At 45.2% G+C, this 10,874-nt stretch overlaps 1 pseudogene; it reads left to right on the top strand.

The window, feature by feature from the left end:
- The first annotated feature begins 468 nt into the window (after nucleotides 1-468).
- LOC118610378 lies at nucleotides 469-587 on the top strand (annotated as a pseudogene).
- The last annotated feature ends 10,287 nt before the right edge of the window (nucleotides 588-10,874 follow it).

Here is a 10,874-nt window from a genome sequence, read left to right as displayed (position 1 = left end):
GGCGCCGCGCGCCGCGTTAGGGGCAGGAGCGAGGGGCAGTCAAACGTCTGTAGGACGCAGTGGGTGACATGGGAGAGGACAGTGGGCTGAGCAGCACTCTAAGGAGTAGTGGGGTCTGTGGCAAAATGGGACACTGAAAAAGGCAAGAAAGCAAAATTTCCTAATTTCTCAACAAGACCCGTCTTCGGACATGGCAGGATTCTGGCCACCTGCTTGAAACCTCTGAGAAATGTTAGTTCCAGGTCCTGGGTTCCATATGTGACCCTCCCCATGTAAATGCCAGCAACAGAAGGAAACTGGCCAGAAGAAGATGGATTCCTTCTTTCTAATTAAGAAAAAAGCAATGATAAGGATTTTTGTCTCCAGCTAAGATGGAGAGAAAAGGACAGGATTTACCATCCAACATTAAAAATCTAGAAAACCAGGCAAAATATAAGAAAAAAAAAGTTTTATACTAATGGACAATAGATCTACGGCCATGCCACCCTGAACGAGCTCGATCTTGTCTGATCTCAGAAGCTAAGCAGGGTCGGGCCTGGCTAGGACTTGGATGGGAGACCACCTAGGAAGACCAGGTGCTGTAGGCGTAAAAAATAAATAAAAAATAAGTAAATAAGGGTTTGTCAGCTGACAAGGTCTTTGCAATCTGTGAGCTTAACCAAGGGTCGCCTCGCCTAAAAAAAATTCAAATTAAAATTTAAAAAGATAAAATAATGGACAACAGGCAGCACGGGACTAAGGAAAGAAACAAGTCGAGCTCTGTGATTGCACTAGCAAGCTGCCGGACAGGAATTCCCGGGCCGCATCGTGGGGAGATGAATCCAGACAGAACCTGGTGACCCCACAGACGTGAGGAAAAGCAAAGCGAAGTGCGCCCCACGGCACATGCAAAAATCAACTCGAAACGGATCACAGACCTAAACGTAAGAGAGAAAAATGGCAAAACTACTATCAGAAAATACAGAAGCAATTTTAGTGTTAACGAGAATATAGAGCAGCTAGAATTCTTGCACAGCTGACAAGCCCTTATTTATTTATTTTTTATTTATTCTTTATGCCTACAGCACCTGGTCTCCCTAGGTGGTCTCCCATCCAAGTACTAACCAGGCCCGACCCTGCTTAGCTTCCGAGACAGTGAGTTAGGCAATCGTTCCTTTTAAATGGGACACAAAAGCATGAACTAGAAAAGTAAAATAGTAATAAATTAGACTTTATCAAAATTAAAATTTTTGTTTTGCATGGAATATTATTAATAAAATGAAAAGACAAGAGCAAATATTTGTAAAACATCTACCTGATAAAGGAATTATATCCAGAATATATAAAGAACTCTTACAACTCAACAATAAAAAAGCCAAAAGAAGAATAAAAAATGTGAACTTAAAAAGACGTTCAATTTCACTACTCATTAAGGAAATGTGTTAAAACGCAGCAAATCGTACACCCGAACAAGTTAATGCTACTCAAAAAAGTTAATACTCCTATATGTAAATGTAAAATTATAATGAGATATCACCGCACGGCAAACACAATTTTAGGCTAGAATTAAAAAGACTAACAACACCGAGTGTTAACAAGAATATAGAGCAATTAGAATTCTCACACAGCTTGATGGGACCGTAAACTATTCTCGTCACCTGGGGACACAGTTTGGCGGTTCCTCACAAACTGCTCATGCCACCCAACCATCTCTAGGCATTTACCCAAGATAAATGAAAATGTAGTCGCACAGAGACGGGTCCTCAATGTTCAGCATTATTCATAAAAACTACAAACTGAAAACAGCCCGAACATCCATCAGCACAAATGGATAGACAAATCATGAGACAGCCATTCGGTGGAATACTACGCAGCAATGCAAAACATTAGACCGACACGGGTGAGTGCTCAGACTCGCGATGCTTAGTGAAGGCAGCCAGATGCAAAGGACTGTGCGCTGTGTGCTTTCCTTTGCATAAAATTCTAGCAAAGGCAAAACTAGAGAGACAGAAAGTAGATCCATGATTGCCGCTGGCTGGGGGCGAGGGAGTTTATTTTTTTCAAAAGGGAACTTCAGGAAGGGGCAGAAGTATTTTGTGTCATGACTGGTGAAGGCCTCACGACTCTACACATTTACAATCTCGCTGTCTAACAATGCAGAAGCGTACAAATGATGGTGCATCCCTTTAAGAGAATGTTATCAATTTAGCCAATACGAATCACGTTTTTATACAATATTTAATAACACATGGAAATATTCATGACTCAATGTAAACTACAAAAGCAGTAGAGAATACTTTATATTCATATCATCTTAACTTTGTTTACACATTCAATATATATATGTGAATACATGCATAGAATTGCGTGATTTCTCTGTTCTAAATAGGGCAACACTTTCCAAATACCAAAGAACTTCCCAGAACTGGCACTTGTAATGAAATTGTCATCTGAATCAAAGCCGTGCAAAGTAAACTCGATTATCCAGCTGGTCCCTGGAGTGGGGACTCTAGCTTCCTCCACGGTTTGGTTGTCAGTTGCTGGGTGAGCCACGCCCACAGGATCATGTCCACTGGACTCACATGCAACAAAACGTGCGAGATACACAATGCAGCAAACTGGACAATAAATTCCAAATTTACTGTTAATGCAAACTCGACAAAATGCAAATATTCCTGAGTGAACTTGAGGCATATTTTAGGGACTTGGGGCCTTGAGAATGCTAATGGTTCTCATACCAGGAGATGGTGCGGTTTCACGGGGAGGAGCCAGCATGACTTAGAGCTGCTTGAATAAGTCACATGACTTGAGCTCAGCCTTCTCTTCTAGAGAATGGGCACGATGTGCCCCATCCTCCCTCCCTCTGGGGATTATGGAAAAAATCAAATGAGTTGACGGGGACAAACAAACTTTAAATTCCCAAATCATGAGTCCAAAGTGATTTTTTTGTAGTTTTATCACTGCGGCTTTTGGGTCACTAGCAATCAGAGCCATTCGATTGCATCTCTGATTTCAATTGAAATGTAAATGTATTGGTGGGAAGGAAATAGGTGTCTTTGGAGCTCAAAGAGCAAACTAGCTGGTTGTAGCGGCCCTTCCAGATAGTGAGTGGTCAACTGTAAGCACAAGCACAGAGGTGGACGGACCGGCTCAGGACCCCGACCCCAAAACCTGACTCTCTCAGCGCTGGTCTACTAGAAAGGCCTCTGCATATGAAACCACACAGACCTATGCTAAGTTCTATTTCCAGCTATGTGACAAATAATGCATTGTTTAATTTCACTGAACCCCAGTTTTAACCCTTGCTGACCTCCTCCGAGGGTTGTGACAAAGAATAAATGATAAAGTATGTCGTATGTATGTTACCTCCTTGACACATATTAGGTACCGATACACGCTCACTCTCCCTGTTGATACTGACTCAGCGTCCCATAAACTTCTCTAATCTATAACACTCAGTGACAATGCTTTACGCATACGGGTATCAGTATAGAATTAGGGACAGCTAGAGAGGGAGGTACACGCTCCAAAAAGTCCAGACCAAAAAAAAAAATCCTTATCTGTTAGACACATAGAGAACTTCCAAAAGTCCATGGATACGATGCGTATGATTGTGAAATATGTCACGATCCTGTTTGGTCTGAAAATCTATTTAACAAATAAAAACGAAGCGATCGAAAAGAAAAGAAACGCTACGGTAACTTTCTCCAGGGGCGAGCCGTCTGGGGCACGCAGGTGTCCGGCGCTGACGCCCGGCTCCGGGTTCTCCTAGTTCTGAGGACACGTGGCCGACACTGGCCGACACCGCAGGTTTCGTCGAACGAGGGCACCAATCGAGGGGAAACGCCTCTCTTTTCCTCTAAGCAGAGATAACTACAAACAGAATATGGCGACAACAGGCAGGCGGGACTGTTATATTCTTTAAAAATCAGGGACAGCAGGAAGTCGATGGCTCCTAGGTAGATGTGACAAGAACTGGAAACACAATAGGACCTAAAATCCATCCACTGCCGAACTCCGTACTATGTCCTGACGAAATCAGTTTTTTCTCGAAAGAATCCATTTGCTCCCCGTCCCATCCACCCTCCTGATTTTCTTCCCTGGGGAGTCTCGGCAACAACATCTTAATTGATCGCGAGTGACTGGGATGTGACTCGCGAGGACTTCCCTCGGGCCCCCCCCTCGGGGCCATTTTAAAGCCATGCACTTCCGCAGTAGGTGGTGTTCATGTAGATAGCGAGTTCTTAATAGAATCTGGGAAGATGTTCTTTGAGAGAAAACGATTTCACAGACATTTTTCATTATGACAGATGTGGCATCACAGCCGTTCTGAAGAATTTAGAGCCGCGCTGCCGCTTTGTCGCCGGTGGTATAAATCACTCAGGCGAATATTAAAGTCTGTGGAAAGCGACTGCAGGGAGGGGAAAGGAACCCTCATCTCCTGTTCACAGGCGGCGTGTCGCTGGGCGTGACTCCTGAAGGTTTGAGGCAGCTTAGAGAATCTGTACTCAGCGCTTACGTTAGGGTCAGCGGATCACGTGCCGTTACTGCCGAGGCAGGAAGGAGCGGCCACGTGGCGAGTTAGCATTTTCTGCTGTAAATGCCGATGTGAAAGGTAAAGGCTGCGCTCTCGAGAGGTGGAGGACTGAGAAGCCCACTGCCATTTGCAAGAGGAGCAAGTAATGGAATTAACTGCGAATTAATAAATTACGTACGTACATCAGAAGCAACTCCGTGCCCCTGATGTAAGTTGCTTTACACACGTGTTCATCTAAGTGTCTGTCGACATGTCTATGTCTGCCTTTACTTTATAAGCAACTGGAGTATCTAGCTATGTGCTATGATTTCAGCTGGGCTGAGAAGGGCCTAATTTGGTGTATTCCAAATTTAAGGATGCCCTCCTCTCTCTAAACTATATTAGATTGGGGATATTTTCAACACCACACTATAGAAATGGCAGAGAGAGGCATTGACCAAAGATGGAGTTACACCAACACTTTTTTCCTGCATCAAAAGCAAATATCCAAATTCGGTACACTGCATTTAGCCCCTCTTCCTAAAGATGGGGCTCCTGATGACTACAGTGTTCTGCCCCCCAGTCTGGCTCACTGATGGAGGCAGGGGCAGGGTGATGACTGGGGGGATGTCCCCACCACCTGTGGACAAGCCGGGGACGTGTGGCACCGTTTTGGGTTGCTGCAGCTCGGAAGGGGGCGGGGTGCTGGTTTCTGGAGGGTAGAGGCCAGGGGTGCCACAGCGCACGCGGCAGCTGCCGAGGCAGAGATGCTGCGGCCCACGAGCCAACGGCGCTGCGGCGGGGCGACCCTGGTCCAGGGTGCGCCAGGCAACCCTCCAGCCGGGACGTGACGATCCAATCTGTTTTTATTATTCTTATGAAGAAAAGAATCATGAGCCCAGGGCGATCCTGATTCCAGCCTCACTCTCATTACTTGGAACATGGCTCTCTCATGCATGGGGATTAGATAAGCTTTATATTCCTAAACAAAGGGGGCTATAGTACGAGGAATGTGGGAATTCCTCATTTTCTTCAGCGAAGACCTCCAGATATTCTGTAGGAAATCCTACAGTGCGGTGGTCATAAAGGGGCTGATATCCAAAATGTATAAAGAACTCAAACAACTCAACAACATAAAAAAAAAAAAAGACACGAATTTAAAAATGGGCAGAGGATGTGAACAGACATTTTTCTAAAGAAAACACACAGCCGACCAATAGGCACATGAAAAGATGCAGATCGATACCACGATGAGATATCGCCTCGCTCCTGCTAGAATGGGGGTTACTGAAAAACTAGGAAATGGCAACTTCGGGGAGGATGCGGAGAAAAGGAGGTGCTCGTGCGTTGTTGGTAGGAACGTAAACTGGTGCAAAACAGTATGGACATGCCTCGGAAAAAAAAAAAATGAAACTAGAACTGCCATAAGACCCAGCAACTCCAATGCTGGGTATTTATCCAGATGTTACAAAACACTAATTCAAAAAAATATGGGCATCTTTACATTCACTGAAGCATTATTTACAATAGACAAGATACAGAAACAACCTAAATGTCTGTCTGTATGTACTACATGTATACGATAAAATACTACTCAGTCATAAAAAAAAAAAAAAAGAAGAATGAAATTTTGACATTCACAATACGAATGGACTTAGAGGGTATTATTACGCTAAGAGAAAAAGCCAGAGAGAGAAAGACAAACACCATATGATTTCACTCATATGTGGAATCAAAACACAAAACAAAACAAAAACCAACTCATAGATACAGAGGTCAGACTGGAAATTGCCAGAAGGAAAGAGCATTGGGAGGTGGGCGCAATGAGTGAAAGGGATCAGCCGCACGGTGAAGGACGGTAACCAGACTTCCGGTGGCAATCACTTTACAGCATGGAGAGATGTCCACTACCATCTTGTATACCTGAAACTTACCTAACGCTATGTAAAACACAGCACCTCAAAACCACAGTGGTCATAGCCTAGTCAAAGAATGTACCGTCCACTCCCCTAAGAAGGAAAACCATTGTATGGTGATATCGGGACTCGAGCCCATCTCTCAATGTTCTAGAAGATTCTCCTTAACTGTGTTACCAACACAATTACTACAGGAAAAAGGTTGGAAAGAAATCCAGAGAAGGGAGAAATAAAGACTGGTGTATACTGGAACCTTCGCTCAGTTATTTCTCATGATCCCGAAGTGGATTATGTTTCGTACTGAGAAAAACATGAGACTCGAAGCTGTCAGGTAACTTGGCCCACGTCCCATTCTTAATAAATAAAAAGGCTGAAATTTGGACCCAGTCTGTGTGACTACAGGTTCCATTACTTGCTTAGCTCTGTTACACCGTGCCGCATCGCAGTAGACATTCGTCCCTAGGTCTAAGTCTCTCTCGTTCGCAGGAGCCGGCACGTGAAAATGGCGACAGACCGATTGGCTGGTGTGAAACACAAGTTTGGCGAGATTCAAACATGGTCGTGACACTCAAAGGACTCGTCAAGTAATGAGAAAATCTTCATTGATTCTAATTGGCACCTAAATTAAAGCACTCAACGGTGAGAACGCAGAGCCATGAGGAAAGAGATGCTCTCCCGGACCCTTCCCAAATGTCTTCCTCTAATATTCCCACAGATCGACCCCACGCATACCAAGCACCTTCCCTCGCCCTCCAGGGTCAGAGGCACCTGAAGCCCCCTGCCCATGGAGGCCCACACCTGTGACTCTGATGTGAGCTGAGGAATACATATTTGGCCCATGCATTGGACAATCACTAACTCAACCATCACTGACTAAGTTCCTTCTGTGATGGAAGCCTTTTCACACATACACGAGCCTGTCCGCCCCGCCACACCGCAGACTCCTCGAGGACAAAGAAAAGGCCTAATTTGCCTCATTAATTCCAGGATCGCCCCAGGCCTGGCTCCCCATGTTGCAGACGTCATTACTATGTTTTCCACTGTGAGACACTACTGTGCATCCAAACGGCCAAATATTGAGGAATGGATAAGCGAAGCAGGCTACCTCAAGGAGTGGGAAACCGAAGGACTTAAACAGTCATTACAAGCAGTGCGGTCCTTTGTCCCGTTAACGATCAACCACCTATGATGGACGATTGGATAAAGAGGCTGTGGTACATATATACAATGGAATACTACTCAGACATGAGAAGAGACGGAATACTGCCATTTGTGACAACGTGGATGGACCTCGAGATAATCATGCTATGTGAACTAAGCCAGACACAAAAGTGAAAATCAATCACATGATATCACTTGTATGTAGGATATAAACCTAAAAGCAACAAATGAACAGGACAAACAGAGACTCATGGACATGGACTATAGACTAGTAGTTACCAGAGGGTGGGGGGTGGGGGAGGTAGATGGGGTAAAGGGGGTCAAATATGTGGTGACAGAAAGAAATCTAACTATGGGTGGTGAACACAGTGTAAATGTGTAATGCTTCTTACTGTTAACGTGTACAGCTGAAACTTAGTGGATTTCGTTAACCAATGTCACCATTAAAATAACTAATTAATCAATCAATTAATTAGATCAACCACACCCATTCCTACCTTCTTCAGTCTGGGACTTGTCTCTAGTGGATCCCCCACTATGCCCAGAACAGACTTTTTATCGGAGCAGTCATAGCCTTCTGGAATTCTCCTTCTACGGGAATTATAGGTTTGAAAGAGGTTCTTTCATAAGTCACTACAATGAACCTCCAAGAGCCTTCTAGAGTCATCATACAAGACTGCTAAACTACTTTCTAAGGAAAATAGACCCTCTTAACTTAAGCGCCTTTGGTTTGGTGGAGCATAAAGGCATTCAAGTTTGAGGGTAGAGCTGAATTGCTCAGATAATTTTAAAAAGACCAAATGTTCTATAGAGGAAGGAGGAAGGAGAGAAAAGGAGAGGAAGAAAAATGCCACTGGGTGTGCAGGAGAGAGGAGTTAAAGAACCTGAGCCAATGCAGTGACCATTTCGAAGAGCCGATTATTGGACGTGTATCGGAAGACTAATTCTCCCTTTTTTCTCATGTTTCCACACAGGCCTTCCTTTTAGACTGTCTTTTCAAGGATATCTGTACAGTAAATAGCTTTGGAAAACAGAGATAGTATCTCTCTCCAGAGCAAATGGCAGGTCTGTTCATTTCCGGTATAATGAAGACAATTGTTTGGGGAAGGCAAAGAGGTCCCAGAGTCAGTGTCTAAACAGGTACGATATGCAAAAAAAGGAAATGTGGACAGCAGACCCCAACACGCACTTAAATATCTGAAGACTTTCTAACTCTGAGCTCCCTGAAGAGACCGTGTTCTGCTCCCCTTACGCCCCCCAGGTCCAGCCAGCCGTCTGGGAGAAACATTACACTCAGCAGATGCTGAATGACCGAAGGACCCAGTGGCAAAAGAGACCATGCTTATGCCGTACTGTTGATAGACAGCAACCTAAAGTTCCTTTTAAAATATGAATCCGATCACTCCTCTTCTGCCAACTCTTCAACAAACTTCTATTACTCTTAAAATAAGATCCGGAGTTCTTCCCGAGGCCTGCGAGGACCCACGTGATCGGACCGCGGGCTGCCCCGGCCCCGATTGCCGCTCAGGCTCCCGCTCGCTGCTTAGCCCCGCTGGGCTCCTCGCTCCTCCCAAAACACGCCCAGCGCGCTCCCATCTCAGGGCTTAGGCATTCACCGTTCCGGCCGCCTAAACTGTTCTTCCGTAAGATACCAAACGGATCACTCCTGTCATTTCACCCAATTTCACCTCATCAGAGGTGCCTTCCGCAGGCCCCCGCCTCGCAGCTGCTTCGCGGGACCTAAAGTCTCATCACATATGTCTGGGTTCGTGGGCTTATTCTCTGTCTCTCTGGCTAGACTGTCACCTTTGCAGGGGCAGAGACTCTGTTTTATTCACTGAGTGCATCCCCCGGTGCTTGAGGAATTCCTGGCGTGTAGTAGGTGCTTAATAAACAGGTATGGACTGAATGGGATCTGGAAGAGAGGCGGACGGAGGAAGGAAAGGGAAAATAGAAAGGTGATGGCGGGGGGGATGAGAAAGAGAAGGAAGGGAGGAGCAAGAAGAGAGAGAGAGAGAGAGAGAGAGGAGGAGGAGGAGGAGGAGCGGTAACACCGAGAGGGATGGGAACTGAGCAGCTGCAAGAGCCACGGAGGTGGCCGCAGAGGCTGCTCCGCCTTTGCCTGAAACAGAACCTCATGCCCTGGTTTCTGAAAGCAGATCCTCCCCTCTGCAGAGGGAAGATAAAGAGTACTCTCTGGCTTCCTCCTTTCCAGCTCCTCACTGGAGTACTTACTCATGGCTGCAAGATAGGCTAATACCGCCCCAAATGCCTGTCTGGGTTTCAGCTGCTTGCATGCTTGAATTTTCTGCTTTAATGGCTGGATCACAGAAATCTTAGTTAAGGTCTGTCATAAACCTTGAATAAAATGACTCCTTTAATCATGAGGAAAATTCCCCAACTGAAGTAAACGAGCAGGTTTTAAACAGTTCTACAGATGTAGGGTCTCATGATATCCTCCAAGGAGATGTTTACAAAAATTTTAAATATCTAAAAATAATTCTACATCTTTGAGACTTAGAGAGCCTCAATTCTAGTGAATGAAGGTAAAGTATAAAAAACAAATGAGCCTTAAACGCATCCGAACCCCTGCATAATGGATCATTTCAACATGACCCTGATCTGAAATCGCGCCTGAGGCTGTCCCATGGCATTGTGGGAAACACGTGGTAAAGCTGGCCGAGGCCGGATCTAGCCTGTTTCTGCCGATTTCCCCGTTTGATCGGCCTTTGGTGGGTTGGCTGCTCTGCCTGCTGGTTTTCTGCCTCTTTGCTGTGGCCGAGAAGACCGTGCACAGTGAGTGACTCCGTGTTTAGCAGAGCTTCAAGATAGGTTGGCGGTATCTGAGGCCTCTGCACGGCACCACACGCAGAAGCCCCTAACTGAGGTCTCGCATGATAAGAATAAACAGCTTTACCCTGGGGCAGATTTTGAACCCCGGAGCAGAGAGGGGACAGTTTCAAATCAGCTACATAAGAGTCCCTTGACTTTAAGAGTTACGAGCCAGAGAGCCCAACCCCTTGGTACACTGCCCTTGAATAATGAAGCAAATGGCATCTTGAAAGCTAAGGCTGGATCATTACAGTACAAAGAAGCAATATTAAAGTTGGAGACTTTTTTTTTTCGGGGAAAGGCTCATTTCCTACAGAGAATTTTTACAATTTGCATTGGGCTCTTTAACAGGATCTAATGGATGGATTTCAATTATAAAGGAACAAAAAAGTAAGTAGGCTGCTACTTACAGGTTGGAGATCATTCATATATCCTGGAAATTTTCTTATCATTAGAGGAAGTCCAACCTT

Source organism: Rousettus aegyptiacus, unplaced genomic scaffold (genome assembly GCF_014176215.1).
Source record: "Rousettus aegyptiacus isolate mRouAeg1 unplaced genomic scaffold, mRouAeg1.p scaffold_m13_p_12, whole genome shotgun sequence".
Taxonomy (NCBI): Eukaryota; Metazoa; Chordata; class Mammalia; order Chiroptera; family Pteropodidae; genus Rousettus; species Rousettus aegyptiacus.
Note: the sequence above shows the minus strand (reverse complement) of the source record. Positions and strands in the feature narration are given on the sequence as shown.